Genomic DNA, 17523 nt, shown 5'->3' with positions numbered 1-17523 from the left:
GCTTCATCCATTGTCTGTCTGAGGAGCTTCATGCAGTGATGTAATGATGAGTCATATTTCCAAAGAAACGAACAGTGAGGAAGAGAGAGGGATAAAAAAGGAGTCACAGTGACACACCTGACCCCTTCATCACTGCTTCAATGACAAAACCTGATTCTACCTGCAAAGCACCAGAAAGGAAGGTGGCTATCCCCTTTAAGGAAATACAGCATCAACACAAAATATTAATGCCAAGGCAAACACAAACAACTTGCAGATCCACACTCCTGGAGCGGTTTTACTGAGCTCGAGCGCACCAGAGCTCTCCCTCCACTGCTTAGAACTAAATATTTACAGCTGCAAATTCAGAATATTTTTGTGTCTTTGCCAATTTATATTGTCCAGCCCAATCGAAAGAGAGACTGAAAATCTCTTCAGTTCCCTGCCCCACACCCCTCAATCAAGTAGCTCTGTGCACTCGACTGCATAGGTTCCTATAAGTGAGCAAGCAGCCATTTGACCCATTGGAAATGTGCTGGTCCTTGTCAAGAATGAGAATCCTCCTTCCTGCATGACACTGTAAATGTTTTCCCTTTAAACATTTATTTGGTTCCCTTTTGAATGTTACTGTTGAATCTGCTCCAAACGCCCTTGAAAGTAGCACATTCCAGAGATATTAGCTCACTGCATTTTAAATATAGAAAAGTATCCTCAAACTGTCTGCTCATTTTGCCAGTCACCTTAAAGCAACACCTTCCAGTTACTGACCCTTTCGTTACCGGCAATGGTTTTATTTCACATCTACTCAATCAAAACCAGCATGCTTTTGAACAGCCCACACATATTATTTTAGCCTTCTGTGTTCTAAGGAGAGCAATACCAGTTTCTCCACATAACTGAAGACTGGCAGAAAGTTAAAAATCACAACACCAGGTTATAGTGCAACAGGTTTAATTGGAAGCACTAGCTTTCAGAGCACTGCTCCTTCATCAGGTGGTTGATGAAAGCTAGTGCTTCCAATTAAACCTGTTGGACTATAACCTGGCGTTGTGTGATTTTTAACTTTGTACACCCCAGTCCAACACTGGCATCTCCAAATGAAGACTGGCATGCACTGGCACCATTCCAGGTTTCTGCACCCTTGGAATTTTCTTCCTTGGAAAGGACATTGTAAAAACACATCTGATTCACAACAAGCCATGGCAGTTTTAAGATCACTGTCACTGCAGCTAACTTTCAATTTCAGATTTATTAGTTGATTTTAAATTTTGCCAGCTCCCCTGAAAAGATTTGAACCTGTAACTTCAGGGGATACCCTGACCAATGACATTACCACCATGGCACCATCTCCTCTGCGGTGCCCATTAATGAACGAAATACTCTTGATGAAGTTTAATGAGTGATATGCCTAACCGTTTGGCATAACTTCCTTACATCTGTAATCTAATCATTAAGTCAAGAAATTCATTTTCTTTACATCAAAATAAAACAGCATTCTCAACTTGCCCACTCACCTTCAAAGAACAGTATATACATCAGTGTCTCAGGTTTCTCTCTTCCTGTACACAATTACAATTTAAACTTACACAATTCAGCTCATTTTGCCTCACCTCCATTATTCCCATCAAATTGTATCGTGTCAGACTTCTTTGACTAAGGTTAGCCCATTTCACCAATCTGCCAATATTGTTCTGAAACACGTGTTTCATTTCCAAATGCTGCCTTTATGCCCAACTCCAAGTCCTTAATAGTTGAGCCTCTGGCCAGGACAATTACAAAGGGAAAGTTCCATCTTCCCCCAAATCCCTACACCCCCAGTTGTGACCGCTGCTTATTCACACAATTTCACCATTGACAATCACTGCTTTTGGTGCAATGCCTCCAAGAAACAGTGGCCCATTACGATTGCTATGTCTCTTGAATAGTTATCCAGCTTTCAGGGAGTTTAAAAATAATTCCTGGATTCCCATTGCCAGCAAAATCCAGGAGGAAAACAAAAAAAATTCATAGAAGCATTTAAAAACCATGGATTGTTTCCTTAGTTTGTACACTTTTGTTAATTTGTTGTCAAGTTGCTGGAGATGAAGAACGAAGGCAATTAGATCAGGAGTACAGTTAGAAGTGGAATGAAATATCTAGCAATGCATCGAGTTGTTGTGTTTAACCCAAATGCCAGTGTAAAGGGCAAGATGGCTGCAAAGTTTATGGTACATGGAACCATTCAACGAACAGAACATGCTCAGGACTAATACAGAAGAGTCTAAGCAGATCAGAGGGTTAATGAGTTTGTACTAGAAAATAGAAGGGGGATGAGAGAAAGTCTTGGGAGCTTTCACATCCAGCCAGTTTGGTAGCCACATAACAAGTCAGTGGGGTCTTGCTCCCTGATCAGTCCTGCAATAGGAATGGCAGCTGGATGCTGTGCTCAAAAGTGGGTCTTAAACCCACAATCTCCCCACTTGGAGGTAAAAAAGAATCACTGCTGACACAGTTACTTGCCATTGCTCCAAGGGTGGAAGGAGCTTCCTGACAAGTGCTCTTGGCTGGCTTGCTGTGTTCTTCCAGCCTCTTGCTTGTCTACTGTCTTAAGTCAGGCTATGCTCTTCCCAAAACTTTGGTTACTATATCCAACAAAATTCAAAATAATAGGTGTTGGGTGAAGATACATGGGAGGCTGCGTTATCAGGAGTGATGGGAAGTGAGGTCAGGTTTGACTGGTGTTTTGTTAATAACAAACCTGTAGAAGACGAACAGAAAAGATTAGACCCCCAGAAACCAGTCTCTCGGTATCACAGCATTTCCCAGAGGGCAAAGTAAACTGATGTGCCTATTCACAATCAGACAGCTCATAACCCTGCTGACGATACATTGTGTTAAAGCAGACAAATGCTGGTTCGAATCCTGCAGGCATCCGTGCATGGTTTTTACTGCAGTCTGAATTCTGTGGCCTAAGGTTAGTAAAGGATGCACACAAAACCTTATTCAAACTAAATGGTCCTTAAAATGGCAAACGCAAGTTCCCCTTCAGAAAGCAGAAATCTCATTGGAATTTCAAGCAGGTGGATCAAACTTCAAAACAAATATCATTTCTTGATCAAGCAGCACAAGGGCAGTAAAGACTGTTAAATTGAGAGAGCTTAAAATATGGCGGTTGGACAGCTCCTTTACTGAAAGCAGATCGTAATGACAATTAAGAGATTTTAAAGTTTTAATTCAGATTCCATTATCCTTTGCAACCCAATAACGAACAAATCTCTTCCCTCCTCTCTAAGAGATAGAGCCTTGTCCTTTGAGACTTCCAAGACTCCTATTCCTTTTAAATACCACATGCCCAATCTTTTCTGAAGCATATTCTCAAAGCTGTCCACCCAACCATACAGTGATGTGCTATATTCTACGTGTCTCTCACAAACACACGCGTGACTCTGTTATGACAATCATGTTCACTACAAAAACACCTCAGCTGGTTGGCAAACAGAAGTCAGCACTAGGGTATAAACCGCTGACTGTCTGATGACGGAAGCTGTTTTGATACTTGTCTATTAATTAAGACATGATTAATGGCTTGTATGGATTCACAATCAAAAAGAAACAACCTTGCATTTACACAGCACCGATCATAACCTCAGGATGCCACCGAGTGACTACATTTGAATAGAAGTCAAATATGAGCCATAGCTGTTAATTTAACTTGGGGCAGTGTTTGTAGAGGAATAAGACGATGTTATTTTCTGGGTCTGTAGATTGTGAAGGAGCAAAAATGGCCTTTGCAGTGATATGTACTTCTTGTTAGATGTGGGAGTTTAAAGAGAGTTTAAGGGTTACTGCGGATTATATCTGCCATAAATGCGATTGGATGCGAATCTTATCAGGTCAAGTGGATCGGTTGGAGAGACAGATAGAAGCGATGAGGAATTTGCAACAGCAACAGTATGTGATGGATGGCAGTTATAGGAAGGGGGGGGATGTCTCAGATACAGTCACATAGATGGGGTAACTCCAGGGAGGGTAAGAGAGGTAGGCAGCTAGTGCAGGAGTTTTTTGTGGATATACCCATTTCAAACAAGTATGCTGTTTTGGAAAATGTAGGGGGTGATGGATTCTCAGGGGAAAGTAGCACGAACAGCCAAGTTTCTGGTATTGAGACTGGCTCTAATGCAACGAGGGGTACGTCGGGTTCCAAGAGATCAATTGTGTTAGGGGATTCTGTAGTCCGAGGTACAGACAGAGGTTTCTGTGGCCAGCAGAGAAAAAGCAGAATGGTGTGTTGTTTCCCTGGTGTCAGGATCAAGGATGTCTCAGAGAGGGTGCAGAATGTTCTCACGGGGGAGAGGGGCCAGCAGGAGGTCATTGTCCACATTGGAACCAACGACATTGGAAGGGAAAAGGTTGAGACTCTGAAGGGAGATTACAGAGAGTTAGGCAGAAATTTAAAAAGGAGATCCTCAAGGGTAGTAATATCTGGATTACTCCCAGTGCTACAAGCTAGTGAGGGCAGGAATAGGAGGATAGTGCAGATGAATCCATGGCTGAGGAGCTGGTGTATGGGAGAAGGATTCACATTTTTGGATCATTGGAATCTCTTTTGGGGTAGAAGTGACCTGTACAAGAAGGACGGATTGCACCTAAATTGGAAAGGGACTAATATACTGGCAGGGAGATTTGCTAGAACTGCTTGGGAGGATTTAAACTAGTAAGCTGGGGAGGGGTGGGGGGGGGGGGGGGGGGGGGCGGGGGCAGGTGGTGGGATTCAGGGAGATAGTGAGGAAAGAGATCGATCTGAGACAGGTACAGCTGAGAACAGAAGTGAGTCAAATAGTCAGGGACAAAGTTGGACTAATAAATTAAACTGCAGTTATTTCAATGCAAGGGGCCTAAAATGAAGGCAGATGAACGCAGGGCATGGTTAGGAACATGGGACTGGGATATCATAGCAATTACAGCAACATGGCTCAGGCATGGGCACGACTGGCAGCTTAATGTTCCAGGATACAAATGCTACAGGAAGGATAGAAAGGGAGGCAAGAGAGGTGGGGGAGTGGCATTTTTGATAAGGGATAGCATTACAGCTGTGCTGAGGGAGGATATTCCCAGAAATACATCCAGGGAAGTTATTTGAGTGGAACTGAGAAATAAGAAAAGGATGATCACCTTATTAGGATTGTATTATAGACCCCCCAATAGTCAGAGGGAAATTGAAAAACAAACTTGTAAGGAGATCTCAGCTATCTGCAAGAATATTAGGATAGTTATGGTAGGGGATTTTAACTTTCCAAACATTGACTGGGACTGCCATAGTGTTAAAAGTTTAGATGGAGAGGAATTTGTTAAGTGTGTACAAGACAATTTTCTGATTCAGTATGTGGATGTACCTACTAGAGAAGGTGCAAAACTTGACCTACTCTTGGGAAATAAGGCAGGGCAGGTGACTGAGGTGTCAGTGGGGGAGCACTTTGGGGCCAGTGACCATAATTCTCTTTGTTTTAAAATAGTGATGGAAAAGGATAGGCCAGATCTAAAAGTTGAAGTTCTAAATTGGAGAAAGGCCAATTTTGATGGTATTAGGTAAAAACTTTCGAAAGATGATTGGAGGCAGATGTTCGCAGGTAAGGGGACGGCTGGAAAATGGGAAGCCTTCAGAAATGCGATAACAAGAATCCAGAGAAAGTATATTCCTGTCAGGGTGAAAGGGAAGGCTGGTAGGTATAGGGAATGCTGGATGACTAAAGAAATTGAGGGTTTGGTTAAGAAAAGCAGGAAGCATATGTCAGGTATACACAGGATAGATCGAGTGAATCCTTAGGAGAGTATAAAGAAAGTAGGAGTATACTTAAGAGGGAAATCAGGAGGGCAAAACGGGGAGATGAGATAGCATTGGCAAATACAGTTAAGGAGAATCCAAAGGGTTTTTACAAATATATTAAGGACAAAAGGGTAACTAGGGAGAGAATAGGGCCCCTCAAAGATCAGCAAGGCGGCCTTTGTGTGGAGCCACAGAAAATGGGGGAGATACTAAATGAATATTTTGCATCAGTATTTACTGTGGAAAAGGATATGGATGACGTAGACTGTAGGGAAATAGATGGTGAAATCTTGCAAAATGTCCAGATTACAGAGGAGGAAGTGCTGGATATCTTGAAACGGTTAAAAGTGGATAAATCACCAGGACATGAACAGGTGTACCCGAGAACTCAGTGGGAAGCTAGAGAAGTGATTGCTGGGCCTCTTGCTGTGATATTTGTATCATCAATAGTCACAGGTGAGGTGCCGGAAGACTGGAGGTTGACAAACATAGTGTCACTGTTTAAGAAGGGCAGTAAAGACAAGCCAGGGAACTATAGACCGGTGAGCCTGACCTCGCTGGTGGGCAAGTTGTTGGAGGGAATCCTGAGGGACAGGATGTACATGTATTTGGAGAGGCAAGGACTGATTCGGGATAGTCAACATGGCTTTGTGCATGGGAAATCATGTCTCACAAACTTGATTGAGTTTTTTGAAGAAGTAACAAAGAAGATTGATGAGGGCAGAGCAGTAGATGTGATCTATATGGACTTTAGTAAGGCATTCGACAAGGTTCCCCATGGGAGACTGATTAGATCTTATGGAATACAGGGAGAACTAGCCATTTGGATACAGAACTGGCTCAAAGTAGAAGACAGAGAGTGGTGGTGGAGGGTTGTTTTTCAGACTGGAGGCCTGTGACCAGTGGAGTGCCACAAGCATCAGTGCTGGGCCCTCTACTTTTTGTCATTTACATAAATGATTTGGATGCGAGCATAAGAGGTACAGTTACTAAGTTTGCAAATGACACCAAAATTGGAGGTGTAGTGGACAGTGAAGAGGGTTACCTCAGATTACAACAGGATGGGCCAGATGGGCTGAGAAGTGGCAGATGGAGTTTAATTCAGATAAATGATAGGTGCTGCATTTTGGGAAAGCAAATCTTAGCAGGACTTATACACTTAATGGTAAGGTCCTAGGGTGTATTGCTGAACAAAGAGACCTTGGAGTGCAGGTTGTGAAAGTGGAGTCGCAGGTGGATAGGATAGTGAAGACGGCGTTTGGTATGCTTTCCTTTATTGGTCAGAGTATTGAGTACAGGAGTTGGGAGGTCATGTTGTGGCTGTACAAGATATTGGTTAGGCCACTGTTGGAATATTGCGTGCAATTCTGGTCTCCTTCCTACAGGAAAGATGTTGTGAAAATTGAAAGTGTTCAGAAAAGATTTACAAGGATGTTGCCAGGGTTGGAGGATCTGAGCTACAGGGAGAGGCTGAACAGGCTGGGGCTGTTTTCCCTGGAGTGTCGGAGGCTGAGGGGTGACCTTATAGAGGTTTACAAAATTATGAGGGGCATAGATGGGATAAATAGACAAATAGACAAAGTCTTTTCCCTGGGATTGGGGAGTCCAGAACTAGAGGGCATAGGTTTAGGGCGAGAGGGGAAAGATATAAAAGAGACCTAAGGGGCAACTTTTTCACACAGATGGTGGTATGTGTATGGAATGGGCTGCCAGAGGATGTGGTGGAGGCTGGTACAATTGCAACATTTAAGAGGCATTTGGATGGGTATATGAATAGGAAGGGTTTGGAGGGATATGGGCCGGGTGCTGGCAGGTGGGATGAGATTGGGTTGGGATATCTGGTCGGCATGGATGGGTTGGACCGAAGGGTCAGTTTTCATGCTGTACATCTCTATGACTCTAAGTCATTGTCTGAAATGCTGGGAAAGGCAACAACTAATTTGCACAGACAACTCCCTCAGACAGTAGTGTGCAACCAGTTCAGGTGATTTTGTTTGAAGTTTAGGAATCTCCATCCTAAACCTTTGAAAAGAGCAGGACTTTTACATCCACCCAAGCAAGATAGTTCAGCACCTTTAGGAGGCCACTGGACAGTGCAGAGTTCCTTTTGTGCTGCACTGGAGTGTTAACCTAAATTTGTGCATTCTGTGCCCTGAATCTGCAAACTTATGACTCGGGCATGAGGGCCAAGCACATCTTCATACAAAGAATAGTGAAAATCTGGAATACACTCCTAGCTTGGAGGAGGGGAAGGCAGGTGAAAATTCCACAAGGGAGATGGATAGATTTTTGTGAAGTAACAGTATTAAGAAATACCATATCAAAGTGGATAGATGGAGTTAAGAGTGTGTTCAGGCATGACCTCGTCCAAAAATGTGCAGGTTAGATGGATTAGCCTAGGAAAATGCAGGGTTACAGGGACAGGGTCATTGGTGGGACTGGTGGAATGCTCTTTGGAGAGTCAGTGTGGACTCAATGGGCCAAATGGCCTGCATCCACAATGTAGGGATTCTATTATTCTATAATTAACAAGGTCATGGAAATTAATTTTCCAAACTTGCCTAACTCATGTTCTATACAGTGACAGAACTGTACCACAGTACCATATCCTGTTTATAATGACAAATATCTACCCAGTATTGTACCCATTATACACTGATAGACATACACCCACTAGTATGCACCCCAGTCATATACAGTACAGTAACAGACCCATATCTATCAGTAAAATGCAAAGTCACCATGGTCCTGAAGGATTATAGAGCTGCTCTCTTATTAGAGAGAATGAAACAACTGGTGAGGTTTAACCTGAGGGTCGCCACACTGGAGGTGAGAGGACAGATGGAGAACGACAGTCCTTTATGGTCACCTCAGCCAGTGTGGGATTTGAATCCATGTTGTTAGCATTACTCTGCATCACAAACCAGTTGTCCAGCCAACGGAGTTACTGTAGCATATCCATAGTTATACAGTGACAGACCTGCACCTACTAGTGCTGTACTGCAGTGCTTTACATGACAGGTCTGTCTCCATCACACTGCACCTACTGTTATATCGTGTAAGACTGATATGCACCACCTCTGACTCCTGGTGTTATAGAGTGTATTCAATAGTGTACCTGTGTTATATAGCAGCAGACCTGTATCTACTAACGTAATCATTGACACTGTCCCTATGTCCATGTTATATAGTGTCAAACCTGTCCCAGCCACAAAAGACCCAGTGTAATACAATGACAGAGCTGTAAGAAAATGAAAGTGAAATGTTCCTGGAAGATTATGTTCTTGAGTCAACAAGAGAATCGATGTAATGATTGGAAATGAGTTTGAATTAGTCAATAATCTAATAGAATGGGAACATCTTGCTAACAGTGACTATAAAATGATGGAGTTTGATAGTAAGTTTGAGAGAGATTGAAAGAGTATTCAAGGCTTTAAGTTTAAGTAAATCTGACTTTGGGAGGATGGGGTAGGAATTAATGGGGAGATATTGGTATTGTGACGATGCCACTGGACTAGTAATCCAGAAAACCAGGCTAATGGCTTGGGAATACGAGTAGGAGTCCCACCCCAGCACCTGGTGAAATTTGAAATTAATTAAAAAATCTGGAATAAAAACCAGCCTATGACGACAATTTACTACATGTCCTTGAAGGAAATCTGTCATCCTTACTTAGTCGACGTTTACATGTGGTTGAATCTTGACTGCCCTCTGGGCTGTTAGAGATGGGCAGTAAATTCTGGCACAGCCAGCAATGCCCACATCTCAATAATTAAAAAAATGTGACCACATTTCACACAGCAGAACCCCAAATGATAAAACTATGCACAGTTGGACTGTTGAAAATATTTGGTAGAACATAGGACATGTACACTTTCTTTAAAATGTAACTAAACAAAAGAGGTTGATAAGAGAAGGGAAATATTAAACTAATGCTGAAAACAGTGGTGACCCGCAGCATCTGCCAAAGATATTAAGAGCAGCAAAGTGATACAGAAGAAATGGTAAATGTTGCAAAAAAGGAATGAGACAAACATCAGTATATTGAAGGTAAGCACTACACGGGCTAATATTATAAGAGCTGAAAATGTGTTGCTGGAAAAGCACAGGTCAGGCAGCATCCAAGGAGCAGGAGAATCGACGTTTCGGGCATGAGCCCTTCTTCAGGAATGAGGAAAGTGTGTCCAGCAGGCTAAGATAAAAGGTAACGAGGAGGGACTTGAGGGAGAGGCATTGGAAATGCGATAGGTGGAAGGAGGTTAAGGAGAGGGTGATAAGGTGAGGGTGATTGGCCGGAGCAGGGGTGGGGGTGGAGAGGTCAGGAAGAAGATTGCAGGTTCGGAAGGCGGTGCTGAGTTCGAGGGTTGGGACTGAGACAAAGTGGGGGGAGGAGAAATTAGGAAACTGGAGAAACCTGAGTTCATCCCTTGTGGTTGGAGGGTTCCTAGGCGAAAGATGAGTTTCCTCATTTCCCTCCCCCCACCTTGTCTCAATCCCAACCCTCGAACTCAGCACCACCTTCCTAACCTGCAATCTTCTTCCCGACTTCTCCGCTCCCACCCCCACTCCTGCCTTATCACCCTCACCTTAACCTCCTTCCACCTATCACATTTCCAAAGACCCTCCCCCAAGTCCCTCCTCCCTACCTTTTATCCTAGCCTGCTTGGCACACTTTCCTCATTCCTGAAGAAGGGCTCATGCCCGAAACGTCGATTCTCCTGCTCCATGGATGCTGCCTGACCTGCTGCGCTTTTCCAGCAACACATTTTCAGCTCTAATCTCCAGCATCTGCAGTCCTCACTTTCTCCTTAATATTATAAGAGACTGGTTAATACTAATATAGACTGCTTAATGAAAAACATGAGCAATACTGTAGTTGCAAATTAGGAACTTGCAGACTTACAAATATCTGCTCGTATTGATCTTCACAAAAGAGGACAAGGACAAAGTATCAGAGGCACTGCGGAAAACAAATCACTCAAGGAATTAACTAGATTCAATAAAAATAAAACAAAACCATCATAATGGAAAAAAAGACATACAAATCCCCAGGACCCTTACCAATTTTAATCCCTAGGAGACGTGGGTGAGAAAATTATTAATGCATTCATCATGATCTCCCAAAACACACTCTTTTCAGGAATGGTCCCTGACAATTGGAAAACTGCCAACGTCTTCCCATTATTTAAGAAGGATATTGGCGATAAACTGGAAGATTATAGGCCTATTTGTCTACTTATCAGTTCTTGGGAAGTTACCAAAATCTAATATTTAAGCACACAGTGACTAAGGGCTTGTACAAATTAGAACCAATGAGATAGTCAGTATGGTTTTGTAAAGAGCATGTCAAGTTGAATGAACCTACTTGATCAATTTTGTTTTCGGAAGCCAAAAAGCTGGTCAGCAAGGAAATGCTTGTGAATTTCATTTATATGGGTTTCCAGAAAGGAAGCCAAGGCAACATCCTGCATAAGAAAAACAATATTCCAGACAACCTGTTGACATGTGTAGGGAATTGCTGAGGAGATTGGAGTCAGAGGGTGAGGACCATGTATGTGCACTCAGACAGGATGTGATCAGTGATGTCCCCAAATATCTGTACTGGGCTCTCAGATTTTCACTATATTTATTAATGATGAGGATGAGGGAATAGGCACTTTTATATCTACGTTTGCAGTCTGCAGCGTGTTAGGTCTCTCAGTCCTTAAGTAGATGGCAGCAGAAAGTTGCAAAGAGACTCAAATACATTGAGTGGGCAAAACTGTGGCAGATGGGCTACAATGTGGATAAACAACAGGTCACCTGCTAATGAACATTACCTTTATCTCAAGGGGACTACAATGTAAAAGTGGTTGAAGTGTAACTGTGCAGAGGCTCTGGTCATAGCCTATCTTGAGCCCAGCACTCAGTTCTGAGCACTGTTCTTCAGAGGAACATATTAACCTTGGAAGGTGTGTGGCATATCAGAATCATGTCGGTGCTAGAAAGTTTAATTATGAGGTCAGGTTACATAGACTAGGCATACATTCCTTCCAGTATTGAAAATTAAGGAGTGATGCAGTTGAGGAGTTTAAAAAGAAAGGATAATGGGTGAAGAGAGAGAAAAACTGAAATCCTTCCTGTAATAGGGGAGCGAAGAGTGAAGAACAAGGAGCTGGAGAAAAGCTTAAAATTAGACCAAGGTTATTCAGAGGTAATTGCAGCTAGTGTTTCTTCACACAACAATATAACAGAAATCTGAAATCCTTCTCCCACGAAGCAGATGAGCTTCTGAGTTAATAAAAATAGTCAAAAATGGAGAGTGATAAATTTCAGTTACAAAACCAAGGAAGATAAGTGGTGCAATGATACAGACTAGCTATAATCTGCTAATATTGAATGGAGGAGCAGTTCAGAGGAGCTGAATGGTCTACCTTTGGTCCGAACACAATTTCAATATTCTGACTGTACCCCAGTGTTGCACAATGACAGTACCCACTGATACCCTGGTCCAGTGTCATACAATAATACTTGTAGCTTATGCTGTATCCTATTGTTAGACTATAATGTATCAGTACCCACTGAACCATACTCCATTGTTATACAGTAATGCACCAGAACCTGATACCACATCTGTTATATAGTGATACCAGTAGCATATTCATGTTATACAGTGGCACACCAGTATCCTTCTGATACCGTATCCATGCTATACACTAAACACACCATTGCCTGATACTGTACCTGCGTTGTACAATGACAAAGCAGTGTCCAGCAAAACTGTACCCCAGTGCCCACCAATACCATACTCCAGTGTTATAGTGACACTGAATCGTGGTTATACAGTGACACTCTTGTACCCGCTAGTTCTGTATCTGTTTTACAGTGACAGACCTGTCTCCACCATTATACCTGTTATAAAGTGACATAGAGTACCCAATTTATACAGTGTTATATATTAACACTAGTACCCACTGTTACACAGTATCACACCAGCAACCAATGCCATAACCTAGTGTTATACAGTGACACCCAGTACCCACAGTATGTACTGCTAATGTTGTTAATAAATCACAACAGCGGGTTATAGTCCAACAGGTTTATTTGGAAGCACTAGCTTTCGGAGCACTGCTCCTTCATCAGGTAGCTTTGGAAGAGAAACATAAGACACAGAATTTAAATCAAAAGATTAGTGTCATGCTACTGAAATGATATATCGAACAAACCTAGATTGCTGTTAAGTCTTTCATCTTTTAGAATGGATGATGAAAGACTTAACAGCAATCTAGGTTTGTTCAATATATCATTTCGGTTGCATGACACTAATCTTTTGATTTAAATTGTGTCTTATGATTCTCTTCCAAAGCTACCTGATGAAGGAGCAGTGCTCCGAAAGCTAGTGCTTCCAAATAAACCTGTTGGACTATAACCTGGTATTGTGTGATTTTTAAACTTTGTCCACCCCAGTCCAATATCAGCATCTCCACATCATGTTTTACTGTGATAGACCTTTAGTGACAGTCCTGTAACTATTGATATTGTACCCACATTACAGAATGTCATACTTGCACCCACTGTACTGTGCCCCTGAGTTACAGTGGCAGACCACAGCAAACCAATGTTTGATCCTGTGTTAAACAGTGACTGATCCATACCCACCAGTACTGTACCTCAGCGTTAAACAGTGACATGTCCATACTCTATTGTAATAGTGAAGCAAGATCCAAATTAGACAAATACAAGTGTGCAAGCACCAAATACAAAAGTATTTGTGTTTTATATACATAGTTGATGTGAATACAATATAAAAATTTAATCCAGCTACTATTCAACTCTACTGAAATCAGAGTGACTCAAGACCTTGTTGCACTGCCTTTCGTTTTAGTTCTGCATCCTCAGAGACTAAAGCATCAAAACATCTATATTTAGATGGTGCTTTTAACAGAGTGAGCATCGGCATCATAACCAATCACACAAAGGAAGAGATGATTTGAAGATGCTGGTGTTGGACTTCTTATACTCCACAACCACCTGATGAAGGAACAGCACTGCAAAAGCTAGTGCTTCCAATTAAACCTGTTGGACCTTAACTTGGCGGTGTGTGATTTTTAACAAGGAAGAGGTTTTGGGTAAAGAATTGAATCCTGTCACACCAATTATTTACCCCCTTCACTTGGGGTTTGGTGGAAAGCACTGCCATGACATGGTGCTGGAGTCAAGCTCAAGTGTTAATTCAAGAGATCTGAGCAAGGAATTCAAGTTTACAACCCCCAACACAGTAAGGAAGGGGTGCTGCTTTGTCACTGGTACCGTCTTTAAAGATGAGAAATTAAACAAAGGCTCTCTCTGCTCTGTCTGGTGTTCAGAAATGATTCTTCAACAATATATCAAAAAAACCTGTACCCTGGCCAACAATTATTGCTGAACCAACATCAATGAACGTGATATTGAACCATCATTATGATGCTGTCTGTGGGATCTGGATCTGAGAGAACTGAATGTCATATTGCCTGCATTTCAACTACAAAAAAAAACTTTCCATCAGCTCTAAAACACTTTGCAATGTCCTGAGATTAAAAGAGGTGCTACAAGAGCACAGAGCACAAGAACCATTCAATGTTTTCTTTTGTCTGCAAGTAACTCCAAGCATGTGATTGGGATTAGGACTGAGTTTGGTTTGGGATAAGGAGGGGGTCATAAAACAAAGATAGGCAGCTTGAACACAGCACTTTGCAGATCAGTGAAATATCAGATTGGTGTCAGTTCCCTGTTCGACACAAAGTCAAACTTGCCATGTTCGAGAGGAGCTGAATAAACCTAACAAGAGTGTCAATATGTACCATCCAATTCCATCTGCATAGCTCAGGGACAAGTTGGTATACCCTAACTGTTGGTCTATCAAGAATAGAAAAGAAATTACATCATGGCAGGTAGAAGATGGCTGCCATTTGGCCTCAGAGCCTGGCGAACACTTTCCTTTCTAATCACTGATCCAATTACCATTTGAATTATTGGCTTCCACCACATTCTCAGATCACAACTCATCCTTTCATTCACTTTCCACCTGCATCTTTTCCATGATAACCAGGTTGGAAGCATCTATATTTCTATGTTACTCCCTTTCCCCAGTTAAGGCAACAATTGAAGCAAAACACCAACAGCATTCAGCCAGATGGAAACGTTCCAGCTCAGTGGCAGTTGTACCTTAAACAAGTGCCAAAGAATGTTTTTAGACCTTCAACTAGCGGATATGTATGTTATAAGCATGACTGCTAACTGAGATTGCCGCTGAGACAGGTCATCCTCTTTGATGCCAATGGTTACCACACGTGGTTTTGAACAAACAAAGATCTCATCCCGCGATCTTGATAGGCTTCAGTTGTTTTCAATGAATCGGACCCTTTTAATAGCAATTTTGGTAGATGTCCCCTCACATCCAGGATTCCATTCATTTCTAAAGAAACTAGAAGCACAGAATTCCTCATTCCCCTCGAGCCTCATTTAAATTTGGAAAACCCTTCAAAGAGGATTTCAGTCTAAAATCTAGACTAACATCCCAATGCAATTCTGATGGATTTCTGCACTGACCAGGATGCCATCTTTCTGATAGGATATTAAACAAAGGCCCCCACCTGCCTTGAAAGACTCCAAAGCACCAGTCTCTCGGCCTGCATTTATATCCTAATTAACATTACTCAAAACATGTTATCTGGTCATTATCATATTAATGCTTGTGGGGCTTGCTGTGTGAAAGACAGTCTCCATGATTCGTACTTTATAACAATAACTGCACTTCGAAAGGTCCTTGGGCTAGGAGCACTTTTGAGTGTCCTGAACTTATGACAAGATACAATGTAAAACAAGTCTTTATTTCTAAAAGCAAGCCATGGATATAGTACAAGGTTGGGAAAATACAAACCAATAATTCAGGCAAAGCAAATACTTTGTCATCACAAATGCAGTGCACAGTTGGCTTTTGTTTTTGGAAAGAGAAATCTGAAACATTGAATAGATTTCTGGGCAAGAGAGTGAACACAATGATCTTTACATGTGGATTGGATATCCATTGGGGAGCTGGGAATAACCAAGATAATCTGGAATGCTTACTTCATCGTCATTGGTAAAGTGAACTTAGTGAGTGGCCAAAAAAGGGCTAGTTAGGGTTGAGGATGCTCACAAACGAAAACTCAACACCCTTAATGCTAACTCCGGGTCAGATAGGTGGAGGTTAAAGGATGGATGGATGGATAGATAAAGTAGACAGAGGAACGAAAAAAGGAAATGGATTGAAAGAAATGGGAGGGGGTGAGAAAGATAATTTTTCGACTGTCTTTTCAAAATGATACTGGCAACTCATCATACTGAGGATGGCATTGGGAAACAGCACAAACATAAAAGGCCACTCTGCCCAGCAAAGCTTCTTCTACAAGCTGCTGGGTACCTTAACTTCACTTACTCATCTGTTCTCCATTTTTATTTGATATGGTTACCTCAAAAGTTTAATCAATCCAGCATCGACAGCCCATGTAGTGACGGAACACACAATTTCTACAAACCTATTTGTGAAGGAGCCTGTACATCGAAGATTATAGCTCATTGCCCGAGACTTCTATACAAGGGAGTTTCCAATTATCAAAACCTTATCATGTTAAAGACCTCCATTAGAGGACAAGCCTGGTCTGTGCAAATCTGTCCTCCTAATTTAACCTGCTGTAGCCTCAATACCGTTCTGGCGAATGAGCAACCCCTTCATCAAAGCCATAATGGCAGAATTCAACCAATTTGACTATTGAGAATTGACTAACAAAATGCACATCCCAAAAGGTTACTTGAGGAGAAAACAAATGGCTGTTCTTCCCTCCTCAACCATCACAATATTCATCAACTGTGAAATCCTGATGAGATTTAAAGTGGCTGTACAGAGTCAGCGAGTGGGGCATCTGAAGTCACTGGTTAAAAGGTTGCAAAAGGAAATACCAGTAACTAGTTACAACACAGCAGAGATGCAATGTAACACAGCCATTGAAATTGCTACAGGTTATAGCCAACATAGGTTGAAATTTTAAGAACACCTTGAGCAAAGCCGGGGAGGGCATGAAAATCATTTTGTCTATGTAGAAGGCAACAGTGTCTTGAATAATGACTATCTGATAATTAAGCCTACGGCATGCGTTATTAGAATCCTATTACATTAAGCACTAGTTAACTCGGCATTTCATTAATCACGGCTGTATTGTGTTGTCCCGGTCATTAGCATGCGAAGCCGTAAACGCTACAAATCCCCCACTTAATCAGATAGTTGTTACTTTTCATTGAGCACTGGGATGTTCAGGCAGGGCTACCACTGATTTCTTCCCCCTGTCGTGTGAAATGACAAATGCAAAGTCTGCTCAATTACCAAGAAAAAGAAGTCATACCACAACCCCAGGGAAAAGAAAACTTGGATGATATTATGATGCTGTTCTTGAAACAATAACAGACACGGCTTTTGGTCAAGGATTCAGATCACAATTTGTTTAAAAGGAAGGAAATCCGAACTGGGTTACTGGTAAAGGTGAAGTATGGGATGGGGAAGTGGAGCTAATAGATTTGAACTTAAAAGTCACACCGGAACTGAGCGGCATTTCTGGTTGTTGTTTATAATTTTCTCTCAATGGCATCAAAATCTATCACACCATTTTATTTTAGTAAATCAAACTGAATCCAATGTTGTCTGTGTCGCTAACGTGTTATGATTTTTAGTACACCACAAATTGCACTGA

General features: G+C 41.9%; 1 protein-coding gene across 1 annotated transcript in view; it reads right to left on the bottom strand.

Annotated features, from left to right (window-relative positions):
• LOC122551431 (Krueppel-like factor 7) overlaps window positions 1–17523 on the bottom strand; it is an 85878-nt gene that overhangs the window by 67565 nt on the left and 790 nt on the right. The window lies entirely within an intron of this gene.

This window comes from Chiloscyllium plagiosum, unplaced genomic scaffold (assembly GCF_037043375.1).
Source record: "Chiloscyllium plagiosum isolate Xiang-an unplaced genomic scaffold, Cpla_swu_hap1 HiC_scaffold_7, whole genome shotgun sequence".
NCBI classification, from domain to species: Eukaryota; Metazoa; Chordata; class Chondrichthyes; order Orectolobiformes; family Hemiscylliidae; genus Chiloscyllium; species Chiloscyllium plagiosum.
Note: the sequence above shows the minus strand (reverse complement) of the source record. Positions and strands in the feature narration are given on the sequence as shown.